This window comes from Paramisgurnus dabryanus, chromosome 22 (genome assembly GCF_030506205.2).
Source record: "Paramisgurnus dabryanus chromosome 22, PD_genome_1.1, whole genome shotgun sequence".
Lineage (NCBI taxonomy): Eukaryota > Metazoa > Chordata > Actinopteri > Cypriniformes > Cobitidae > Paramisgurnus > Paramisgurnus dabryanus.
Window position 1 is genome coordinate 9202417 of NC_133358.1, and position 13301 is coordinate 9215717.

At 38.4% G+C, this 13301-nt stretch overlaps 1 protein-coding gene across 4 annotated transcripts in view; it reads right to left on the reverse strand.

Moving 5' to 3' along the window:
* ccny (cyclin Y) overlaps positions 1–13301 on the reverse strand; it is an 80590-nt gene that overhangs the window by 45274 nt on the left and 22015 nt on the right. The window lies entirely within an intron of this gene.

The following is a 13301-nucleotide window of genomic DNA, read 5'->3' on the forward strand; positions in this document are numbered from 1 at the left end:
CAGCGCAAAACTGTAAACAAAGTGTTACTGTAACAACACGAAAAACATTTCCTCGGGTGATATGATTTGGTCATCCGACCTTTCACCATCGAGTCAGTTTTGTTTTGAGTAATAAAAGCAGGGAGACAGTTTAAAGACAGAAAGTGTGCGCGCGGCTCTGCTCTCTCTGTCACACAAACAAAACTCATCATCACTCATTAATCACATGAAATGAGCCTAATCTTTGCACGGACAGTTGTACTGTTGTACTGGCTGTTTAATTCGCGCGATCCCGCCATCGTGTACTAAAGCTGTTTGTGAACAAGGCACAGCTGCACACACACTGGAGCGATCTGCTTGCAGCAAGAGGCAGCGTCACCAGTTCTACAACAACGCTTAGGTGCCCGCAGAAGCGCCTGCCTATTAATCGGCCTAATTTTGCAGCAATATCGGCCAAAGCCGATTTTTTTAAATATGCCAAAAATCGGCCAATTAATCGGTCGACCTCCACTTGGGGTACTCCAGTTTCCTCCCACAGGCCAAAAACTTGCAAGTTAGGCAAATTGGAGATGCCAAATTGTCCCTCCCCTAACCTGTGTCTGGATTAACTTGTATGAATAAACTTGTGTATGGATTAACTAGTTCTTGACATGAATATAGCAATAGATGCTGGAATGGCGTAAAAAATTAAGAAAGAAAGAAAGAAAGAACGAAAGAAAAATACAGGAGCCTTTCTGATTGGTGGTAGGGCTGTCGCGCTAACCGCATTACCGCATGACCGCGCTACTGACAAGCCCAACCGCATGGAAAAAAAGCAACCGCAACAACCGCGCCTTCACGTTAAATTCATGATATGCCGCCTTGTTTTTCACGTCATACAGTACACGTATAATAAAGGCCAAATAGATTTTCAAGAGTTAAGAGAGTAGGCCAGTTTTTTCTTAAATTTCAATTAAAAATGTAATACTTCATATTTGTTTAATTCATACAGTGAATGTGTGGAAAAAGTAAAACTGAGATGACAGAATAACTGTGGCGTCGTCTGCCTCTAGATGCAGTTTTAAAGATTAAGGCTATGTTTACATTAATGCGTTTATCCTTTAAAACGCGTTACTTTTGCTACGTTTACGCCTTTCATCTACACTACATCACCGTTTTCGACCCTCATAAACGGATTCGTTAGCAAACGCTGAAGACCCCGTTTTAGTTTGAGAACTCAGACGTTGCTCTGAGTGTAAATGAACGTAGATGGAGTCTTATGTAAACGAACAGCTGATGTTAACGTGACAGCGCATCATTTTCAAAGTAAAAATTATTTTATTCATGTAAATGTTGGTTTGTTACGGAGGTTTGCCAAAAATAGTAAACATCTACCAACCAGCTATTATAAACGCTATATCGGATTGTTTTAACATGTATCCTTATAGATAATGTCTGTTTTATATTAATGTTTGAGTATTGTTGGGTTTAATGTGTTTATGTTTTGTTTAAATGTAGTTAGCTTATGAAAGATAGACTGTAATTTTAAATGCCATATAGGCGTTGCAAAGGCCAATATGAAGGGAGAATTGTAATGGGTCAGACATTATTTTCCAGTTTAATGTAAGTTTTGTTTGCTACTTTAAAATGAATTTCGTTTCAGATAATTTGTCTCTTAATTTTAATCGATGTTTTGTTGATAAGTTTTGTGAATATAAATTAATAAAAACAATAAACTCAACGTCATTAATATAATGCTCGTTTAGGCGCTTGGCTTTTAGCTATTTGTGTGTTGCCAGCGGAGGACGTGCACGGACCTCGCACACTTTTAAAAATTAATGCAATAAGCATTTCTGGTAAAGGCTAAAGCAATACTTCACCTCTTACTATGTTTGATTGAAGTTTGAATTTGCTGATTTATTTTTGCTTCAAGTTCGCTACTGTTCAGTATTGTTCACTTGAATGCTTTCTTTTTAAATCATAAAGACCTTTCTGTTTAGTTATAAAATCAAAATTAACCTATTAATCATATTAATATGTTGTAGGGGGAGCTAGAACAGTATAAGTGTTTATGTTTTGTTTAAATTTAGTTAGCTTACGAAAGATAGACTGTAATTTTAAATGCCATATAGGTGTTGTAAAGGCTAATATGAAGGGAGAATTGTAATGGGTCAGAAATTATTTTCCAGTTTAATGTAAGTTTTGTTTGCTACTTTAAAATGAATTTCGTTTCAGATAATTTGTCTCTTAATTTTAATCGATGTTTTGTTGATAAGTTTTGTGAATATAAATTAATAAAAACAATAAACTCATCGTCATTAATATATAATGCTCTTTTAGGCCGGCAAAGGATCTAGCTATGAATTTTTGTCAATATCGCACACCCCTAGGCTGCGTAAACGTGCAGGTAAGCTATTATTAGAGTAATAAGTTATTTTACACTTTTATGCGCATGCCCAGTTACATGATTGGTCATGTTTCATGCGTTTATGGTGGTGTATAGTGTGGATGAAGATTCTTTTTAAAATGCCAGTATAAACGAGGATCGTTTTCATTTTAAAATGCCGTTTTAAAACGCAAATGCTCTAATGTAAACATGGCCTAAAAGTACTTTAATATAACTGATCAACCCAAACGCCAAAATATAACTGGCTGCTTACCAGCATTAAAACCTCATAAAAAAGACCTTTATAGGTTTTTTCTTTGTGCATCTGCAGCGTCCGCTCCGTGGATGCAGCCAATATAACGCCGCGGTTGCTTTTGTGAATTGACTGCACACTTGACTTTCATCTAGACATTTAGATAAACAAGTTTTTCATCAACAGTATCTGCGTGAAACATTATAAACATTGATGATCATCTGCCGACCCGACTGTTTCATCACATCCTCTATACACGGAGAGTCTGCTTTATTAACGGCTTTTCCTTCGCTCCGCGTGAGCTAAACGTTTCCGCTTTTTATTTTTTTACTCGCATATATTTCTACATATTTTCGACAAAGGAAGACACAGGATATAATGTAAGTTATTATAGATAGCATTTAAGTTTGTTCTGAAATGATGACAAATCTGTGAGACTAAAAATTACCTCTTCAGCTTAATTTAGCCAAAATAATGATATATTCGTTTTCATACTTTATATATAAACGTTAATTTATCTACTAATATATTATTAAAATCCCCTAAATTATTATGCATTGCCTTCTGTATGGCATTCGTTTTGTACATATACAGGTGCACAAATACTGGCTAATTTTAATTTCTTTAAGACACTGCTGTGTTCTGTTTTGACCGATGCTCTGTTAATTTGCGCTTAACAAGCCTACACTGTAAAAAAAAATCCGTAGAAATTGCAGCTGGGTTGCCGGTAATTTACCGTAGATTTAAATTTATGTTATTTACTGGCAAAATTTTGTTCAAAGTTGAATGAACATTTAACATTTACAAGTCTTTGTCTTTACAGAGTAAAACTAAAAAAACAGCATCAAGCAAAACATTCTGGGAAACAAAATCTGAAGCAAAAAACAGAAAAAGGTTGATGATGATTTCTGGTTCCCAGAATGCTTTGCATGATGCTGTTATTGTATAGTTTTATTGTGTAAAGATTAAGACTTGTTAATATTTAAAATGTATTTAACTTTGAACAAACTCTTGCCAGTAAATAACATAAATTTAAATCTACGGTAAATTACCGGCAACCCAGCTGCAATAACATTGTAATTTCTACGGATTTTTTTTACAGTGTAAATGATGTTCTTCAATTTATTTTTATTTTCTCAAAAATATATTTAGCTGTAGTATAAATATTTTTTTCATAAGGGGAAATACATGTAGCCTACCCTTCTTCTACATTAGTTGACCTCATTCTGGATTTAAAAAATAATTTTATTTTAGTAAATGAAGGCAGTAAAACCGCATACCGCGCTGGTGAGCCACGCAAAATCACCGCAAGGGAAATTCCTTCACCGCAACAGCCCTAATTGGTGGATCTTGCAAGCTGTAATAGTTATGCTTTGATGAATAAGCTGAATAAAGAACACTTCACATTTTGTGCTTAAAACTGTGACCACAGTGTTTTTTTCTTCTTTCCAAAGAACTTGGTCGCCGAAGTCATTGCCTCATAGGCAGCGAGGCAACAAGTCAGCTATATCTCAAAAGCAATATCTCAAAAGCACCACAGAAGGCAATAGGGCTGAAGGATACATCAAATTTATCATCGTCATCGCGATATGAACTCACGCGATGAACACATCGCAACAGACAGCCTTGACGCGATGAATGAAGGGAAAACGGTAAGCACATGTAAAAACGTTGACCAATCACGTTTAGTCCTGAAGACATGCCCTGCGTCCCAAACCGCATACTTCCATACTATATAGTAGGTGAAAAGCACTACTTCTCGTACTCTTTGCATACTATATAGTATGGAAGTAGGCAGTTTGGGACGCACGGATGGTTTGCGCGTTCATGCTATTAGGCCAACCAGCGGAACCCCCAAGTCAGCTACGCTCAGATTGATTTGTGAGGTGTCAGTTGCGACGCTGTGCCTGTTAGCAAAAACGATGCCAGAGAAAGAAGAGAAGAGTGAGGAAAATGTGTTGTCAGATGAAGACCTTGTGGTGAAAAGGAACAGCACCTCAGCTATATCATGGAATTATTTTAGATTTAGGACAGATGATGCCGCAAACACAAGTACTGTGGAAGCGGTGATTCACATATTGCGTCTATTGCGCGCTCAAGTTCATTATTTCAAATGTAGGTGCGCAGTATGTGCGCTCTGGAAGCGCCGCGGTCGCGACTCACACGCGGTGTGACGCACTCGTTTTTCCAGGCTTTTCAAAAACATTTTAACTTTTCAGAATGACACAAGCGCAGCGTGAAGATCATGTGACAATAACCTACGTGTCTAGCGTTTTCCACGCGTTTTAGGTGCGACATGTGAATGGCCCCTAAAACATCAAAAAATATAAAATATTTATCGCAACTTACATCGTCATCGCAACATTAAACAATGTCATCGCACATCGAAACTTTTCCTCACATCGTGCAGCCCTAGAAGGCAACAGTCTTCACACTTTCTGGCAAAATGCTTTACTAACTTTTTCCTGTAAAATTAATAGTTATAAAAAAAAAATGTGCCACAGCCCAGCAGTTTTTCTACCAAGTAGACCAAATTCTGGACAATAACAAGTGCAACAACTTTGTTGTCAAATCAAACATTGTCCTGGCCAAGTTCCAAACTGCTTTTAGTGAAGTGTTTGCGAACAGTGACCATATCGAGTGATTCTTTTAGACAGTTAGTCAAGTAACTTAAGGATTGGTTTTCTACTGAGCTGTGTATACAGTATGTGTTTCATGCTGTGAAGGAAGCAGGTCTGACTGTGATGCCATCTGTGTCAGCACCACACTGCCTTCCTGACATTTAAACTAATATATATAGTGATACAACCTTATGCAGAACACCACAGACCAATATGAACTACAACAACAAATGTCTGTGTGATTAGATAGTTACAAATGACTGATCAAAGTCTTGTAATTTGTTTCTTTATGATTTATTACTAGGGGTGTACCAGATCACAAATCGCACATTACAGTTTTTGAGGCATTTGGATAATTTTTGGGGGTGGGGAAAAATCTAATAAGAACAAATAAAGAAATTACAAACATTTATAAAAAAGAACAAAGTTGCACATTAAAGGCGGAATGCACATTGTTTGAAAAACGCTTTGGGAAAGGGAGTCGGGCCGACTTCCAAAACACACTTGTAGCCAATCAGCAGTAAGGGGCGGTGAAAGAGTTAATTTCAATATTTCTATTTACTTTTACTTTTTTTTTTAAATGCTGAAATCCACTATTTGATATCATTAGGTTGTTCTTTTCAGTCCACTTGTGAAACACATATGGCCTCATTCATTTCTGAGAATTTTCGATTCAGGTTATCAGAGGTGCAGTAAACAAGTTGAAAGCCACACCCTCTTAATGCATATTCATAAGTCCCCTTCATCATGTCACATCAAAGATCCTGACAGCTTAAATCCACAAATATTTTTATATGTGTCACAAATCCAAATAAAAGTAATTTGTAACTACAAAAGAACCTTCACACGGTAGCTTATTCTGTACCTTTCTGTACTTGATATTTGAATGACAGCTAACCTTTGTGAGCGCACGTCTCTTAAGCGTGTCCTTTAACACATTCCAAAAACAAGAGCAAATATTGACGCAAAACTATTTTGAGGAAGAAAAACCTGGATGCGCTTCATGCAGCGATTAGCATAAGCCTAAAGTTGCATGCATAATTACAAGAACGCAAGCTCCGCCCCCTGAGATGCTAAAATGGTTGGGATGTGTTTTCACAGATTTTCTGAAAGAGGCACATTACTGTAGCGATGCGCGCGCGCGCGCGAGAGAGAGAGAGAGAGAGAGAGAGAGAGAGAGAGAGAGAGAGAGAGAGAGAGAGAGAGAGAGAGAGAGAGAGAGAGAGAGAGAGAGAGAGAGAGAGAGAGAGAGAGAGAGAGAGAGAGAGAGAGAGAGAGATAATACTCAAGGGAAGAGAATCTAGACAGGCAGAAAAGAGCTCGGTTCAGAAATGGGGGAGATTTCACCAGCTGGCTGTTGTCTGTGTGGTTAAATGAAAGGGCTGTGTGATATTTATGCATGTCTCTGAGGCTGGGCTGTGACTCCTACACCCGTCGAACAATGGCCCCCAAACACTTGCCCCGCCGAGCATTTGATGCAGCCGCCCGGCTTTCAATCCTCCAAACAAAACCCAGACTCTCACAATCACACATAAACTCTGTTAGGAGAAAATTTCTGTCATCATCTACACACCATAATGTCACTCAACACCTGTGTGACTTTCTTTCATGAGACACAAAAGAGGTTACGAGGACAGCTTTTTCAATAAAATAAAAGTACACCGTAACAAGGGGCCGTCAGGGGCCGAAATAAATTAAAACGCATCATAACATTTTGTGGTGTCCATGGCTTTTGTTTAATATTCCAAGACTTTCAAAGCCACGCAATAGATTTCAGTGAAGAATGAAATTCATGTCATTATAAATTCTGTCTTAAATGTCATTTGCTAACACGTATTTAAACTTGCCACAAGAGGACACGAAGTCTTGTGAAGTGGACTCAAACTGAATAATGATTATGCATACTTGATTCTGATTCATTTAGCCATTTGCCTTGAATCACTGAATCAGTCTCTCTAGAGAGAAAGATAATGTCAAACAGTAAAGCTGATATTTATGACCAATCAGTGAATTTCATAGAGGGTGTAAAGCAAGCTATATTAATTTTACAAAGCTCAACTAGTAAAGGATGGTGTTGGCACCATCCTGTTTGTGGATTTGATTCCCATCTGACACACGTAATGATAAAAACTTTATATGCATCGCAGCAATGTCTGCGAGATCAGGTTAAAATGTAAGTGTAAAACATACACCTACCACACTATATGACAATTTACTTGAATTCTGGTGTATTCTTTCAATATGCCTGTAGTTTCTATTTTAAAGCGACACCATGTAGTTTTTCAACCTTCATAATACATTTTCAAGACCCTTGTGATAGTACATCGACTTTAAATAGGTTGAATGACATGTCTACCATGACGGGGTTTGTATCACTTTTACTCGTACTTTAAAACGTAGGGTTTCGGGTAGTAACCAGAGCACAAAAAAAAATTACAAAATTCGATTGCTTTACGGCATACGTCACTTCCTCCACACAATTTTTTTTTACGTGAATTTTGCTGAAGGCTACTTCAGGAGTGTAGAGAGCAACTTCTATTATGTGATTCTGTGGCACCGTGTTAGTGTCATGGACCTATGACACGGGCGACCTGGGTTCGAATCCCCTTTAAGGCAATTTTTTATATAAACTCACGATCTTGATTCATACATAAATGCAATACATTTTCAACTAACCCGCCCGCAACTTGGAAAGCAAAAAATTTGTACCTGGCCCGTATTTTTATTAAAGTAGTAATTGTTTAAAATAGTAAATTGGCATCTTTTTTCAAACGACCCAACCAACCGTGACCCCAATATCATTAATAATATTTTTGGATGACTCGTAACCATGGGTGACCTCATGCACCCGTTCATTCTGGATCAACCTGTGCATCACTGATGTGCATGCCCCCTAAGAGAAAATGTTTTACTACCCTTAAAGGTGCATTGCATAACTTTTAGAAGGATCTCTTGAATTACCATATCTAGCAACAGAGCCGGCGCCAGACCATAACTAACAGGGGGGCACTTGGCTTCCAACGGGGGGGGGGGGGGCACGCAATAGCAACAATAACTTGCAAAAACAAAACATTAAAACAACAAATACAGCAAGCACACACTTATACAACTGGTACAGACTAGAGCTGCAACTAACGACTATTTCTTCTGTCGACTAATCTAGCGATTATTTTTCCGATTAGTCGACAACTCTAACGACTATTTTTTATTATTAATACAATGTTGTTTTTTCGATTAGCTATTTAATCTGTTGGATAATCTGTTTTTCTACTCTGTCTGATCTGAAAGTCATTGTTTGTTTTATTGTATTTTAACACAACTGAATGCTATTTTCACATATTATCTGTTCTGTTGTCAGACATATAGGGGCGGTTTCCCAGACAGGGATTAGACTAGTCCTAGACTAAAATAAATAAAAGAGCTGTCCAAACTGAAAACATCTTGCACTGACATATCTTAAAATACATCAGTGCCCTTAGTTTGGCCTCAAAATGCACACAAGTAATGTTTTTAGTAAGGCATGTTTGTTAAAACTAATTATATTTCTTAATTAAACTAAGGTCTAGTCCTGGCATAAACTAATCTCTGTCCAGGAAACCACCCCAAAGACTATTAAAATAGTGACTAAACATGACCCAATAACCTTGTGTTTAATCCAACCAGCTGTTATTTTAACTACTAAGTTACTAAAATCTTGATTTATAAACGAGACATCGCAGACAATTCGGCGCAAATAAAAAAATTGCCATTACACAGAGTTACTACAGAAGGCATGCACGGGCATAGGAGAGAGAGAGCTCGCGCACAAGCACATAGAGAACCAGTGTGTGTGCTAACCTTTCATGATAAACTCGAATCAGTCGTCTTCTCTGCCAGTAACATCTGACGTTTACGTGAAAATGCAGGTACACAGAGGAATCCGCATGGAAAACACAGGCAACTTTTAATTCTTTCACTCAGTGTCATGTATGAGAGGCGCTGTCTAGGGGCTTCACGCAGAGAAAGAGAGAGAGTGCGCGTGCACGAGAGGCACCACCGAGCGCTCACAACAATAAATGAAGCCGTTTTAAATGAAAATAAAAATGTAAATGTTGCGTCGTTGCAGCACTAGTACAGACTGTCAGCTCATTTCCTGTATAAAGTACAAAAGACCACAAACTATGCGCAAAACTATTGAACTTCGACCGCGGCGTGAGCGCAAGCTGAGCTCGCACTTTGCTCGACGCAACAACAAACTGCCCTCGCGCGGCGCAAGCCATTGAAATGAATGGGTTTCATAGCGCAGCGCACACCGCGTCCTAACTTTAAAAAAGCCGCTTTACCATAATCACGTCGTATGCTGTTAACGGTCTATAGCCACACTTCACATTCAAGCTTACGTAATTTAAAACAACGCTAACTTACCTTTAAAATAGCTGGAGACGGCGTGTACGAACATTAAACTTCCTTAAAACAGTGTCCTGTAGATTTGTAAATTCCACCTCTACCTCTAATCTCTGAGTTTGAGCCAGTCTGTGTTTGCATGAAGTCAGATGGAGCAGGCGGTGCTGGTTCGTTCTAAATGTTCTAATATCCATATTTTACACCAGTGTTTCTCATCGTTGTTGCTGGAGGCCCACTGCTCTGCACATTTTGTATGTCTCCCTTATTTAACACACCTGATTCAAATCATCAGCTCTTTAGCAGAGAACTCCATGAACTGAATTGAGGCCGGCAGATAAGAGAGACATACAAAATGTGCAGAGCAGTGGGCCTCTAGGAACGGAGTTGAGAAACACTGTTTTACACAATCCATAAAATGCCACGAAAAAACATGTTGCTAGTATCAAGTAACAAATATGCTAAAGACGTAAGACGGGTGAGACAAGGCAATACATCCAATCAGAGAAACTCAGTGTTTCCCATACATAGGCTCTACTTGGGCGCTGCGCCCAGGTAAATTGCGACCCGCCCAGGTAAAAAAAAATCACTTTACGAATTTCCGTATTTTCTGAACTCGACTGGATGACCCGTGTTTTGGAGAGAGAGAGAGAGAGCGCGCGGAAGAGAGAGCGCGAGAGAGAGGTGGGGGTCGGGTGACCGTGAAGATGATGCACGCGTCATAAACTCATCATCCAGCGCGGCAAACTGGATCAACTGCAGCAGCACATACGGAGCAGCCAGGGAACACACTGCGACCAAAATGGTCGCATATGCTTATGTGCATATGTGTTTATAGCATCTAAGTTGGCTTCATTTTGCGTGCAAGCACGTTGTGTCTCTCCGGTTGAGTGTCCCTTCACGTGCTCTCTGTTTCTCAATGAATTGGGCGCGACGCGAAGCAACCTCAGTGTCACATTGTATCCTTTCATGTTTCTGAACTTGAGCAGAGTTTTACCATTAGAGGTCTTTCTTCACTGAGGACGCGGGACCCGTACGGTTCCGGGTTTATATTTTAAATGGTCAGATGGGTCCGGGTCGGTCCTAGTTCATTACTTCGGGTCCCAAGTCTGATTAATATTGTGTGTAAAACCCGAGTCGATCGGAGAACGGCCGTGAGCGCTACCGCGCTAAAGCTCGAGTGCTGTTTTAGCGTGCCTCCGGTTTCTATGGCGATAGCAACTGGCTCTTGTCACAACCACGCACCGCTTCATTTTCTTTATCCCATTTTTTAATAATCTTACTATTAATAGACAATATCTTTACTAAAATCTAAACAGTTTGCACAGAGATTGTAGCAAAAAGCAGTGCTAATACTGAATGAGCAAAGCTCTAGCTGACTCAGGATATAAAAAATTAAGCTTTTTTTAATCGGCAAAAGAGAAATAGAAAGCAGAAGCAGTAAAAGTTCCTATTTAATAGAAATTATTACCATTATAACATCAGTCACATTTATAATCTATAGACCTGCACTGTCTATATAGGCTATAGTATACATAGTATTGTATATAATTGAGTTTGATAAAAGGGGTCATCAAATTGCTTCATATATCAGTGCAAAAACATAAAGTGTTTTCGTGGTGCTTTGACAAACAGTGTCAGCTTTGTTTATGGCAAAAAAAGTTTGGGGTGGTTAGATTAATGAACTATAATGTGAAATTAATATGAATGTTTTATAAATCAAAGTATTGTGTTGTGTCACACATTATTAGTTCTTTGTTACATGTATAGTAGACCATTTTTTGTCGGTGGATAATAATGATTGCCCTTTTCACCGGCTACCACCACAAGTAAATTTCAGATCTGTGGGAAACACTGAAACTGGTCTATTTTAATTAAAGAAAACATATATCAACTATATTTTCCTCATTTGATTACATAACAAGTCATGAAACATTCAATGTTTAATTTATTTTAATTATTCTTGATATATATTAAATTAATAAAAAAACTTTGTAGGGGGAGCACACAACCTGTTTGGGGGGCACTGCCTGCGAATGCCCCCCCTTGACGCCAACCCTGTCTTGCAATATTATATGCACAACTATATTATCAGTGATATATAAAGACCTTACATAATGAACTGTATTGTTTTTATTACCTTAGAATGAGCTGTTTTTATCACCACGGGCCCCCTTACATGCAAGATCGCCTTTTAGCGCCAACATGTTTCTACAGTTGCCCTAAATGGACCTATCTAAAGAGTGTGTTTTGTCACTATGTTATCTCAGATTAGGGCTGGGCGATATGACCCAAAAAATTATCGAGAAAATGTTTTCCATATCAGTCGATATCGATAATTATCATGATAAATAACAAATCTTTACTCCTTTTAAATTTAAAGGCAGATTTTTGCTCCTGAATGAAAACGGTAAAAAACAGACACTTAATAATGGTTTTAAACTACTTTTTATTCAGAACATGACACATACAAATACTAAAATCTTGTTTTAATGCATCTGTATTAAATGTAAATCTATTTGTTATGAAATCAACACATTTCTGACATAGAAAGCAGCAGACTACTGTCACTTTAAGACCCAAGACAGACTGCTTTAAGTTTCAATATACTGAGTAACAGCTGTTTATGTTCACTTAAACAAGAAAGAAAACTTAGTTCAGTGATCACGCGTGTGTTATACATATACGAGCTATACACGCTGATAAATGGATGTCAAGAGTGTCACGTTGCTGTGGGAGCGCACATAGGCAAACACTATATTCACTGCAGTGTTGGATCTGCTGCTTTTCCTCAGTTTCCTGATTTTGTGAATGTCCTGTAAATATACTTTAAAAGCTGTGCGGACGTGTGCGTGCGCAAGGCGGATGCTGAATTAAAGTACAGTATACTGCACCTATTGTGTCTGCTGTGTTTGACGAACCCTGTTTGCGCGTCCAACATTACACACAAGAAAATGTTTCCGCGCATTTGGATTCCGTGATTCTGTCCGCGTTAACCGCATCGCGAAAATCATAGGTCTCTACTAATAAATGAATAACTTGCCTCATCTTCCACTCCTTCAAGTCTAACTGACACTGTGATTGTAAACCAAGAGTGCGTGCCGCATCCGGAAGTGCTCGCGCAACATTACGCACAGTGTGTAAACATTATCGATCACTTATCGAACTGTCCTTATTGTTTTATCGAAAAAGATTATATCGGTAAAATTATCGTTATCGAATTATCGCCCAGCACTATCTCAGATAATGACGTGTTTGTCTTGTGGCAGCTACCGTAGCTTCTCTATGCGTTTTGAAAAGGAGGGGCGAGCTGCGGACTGAGCCTCATTGCTACGCTGCTAAAAATCTACATCGTTTCTTAAAAACATAATTTTTTTAGCCCATCTGATATGATCTAGGTTCCTCATTTGTCTTCACCGTTTCACAAAGGATCAAACACTTTGGATTAGGGCTGTGCGATTTAGGGAAAAAATCTAATTGCGCTTTTTCTGCCAGGAATTGCGATTGCGATTCGATTTGCGATTAAATTTTGTAGCAGATGCAATGTGCAGATGCAATGTGCATCTGCCTCTTTAGATGGTTAGATCTTACTGATACTGCTTATGGGTCTGGTGATTTAACTGTATTCTTATGTTTTTTTTGTTTTTTTGTGAAAATAAGGAAACAAAAACAAAGAAATTACGAATATAATTAACACTTCTTA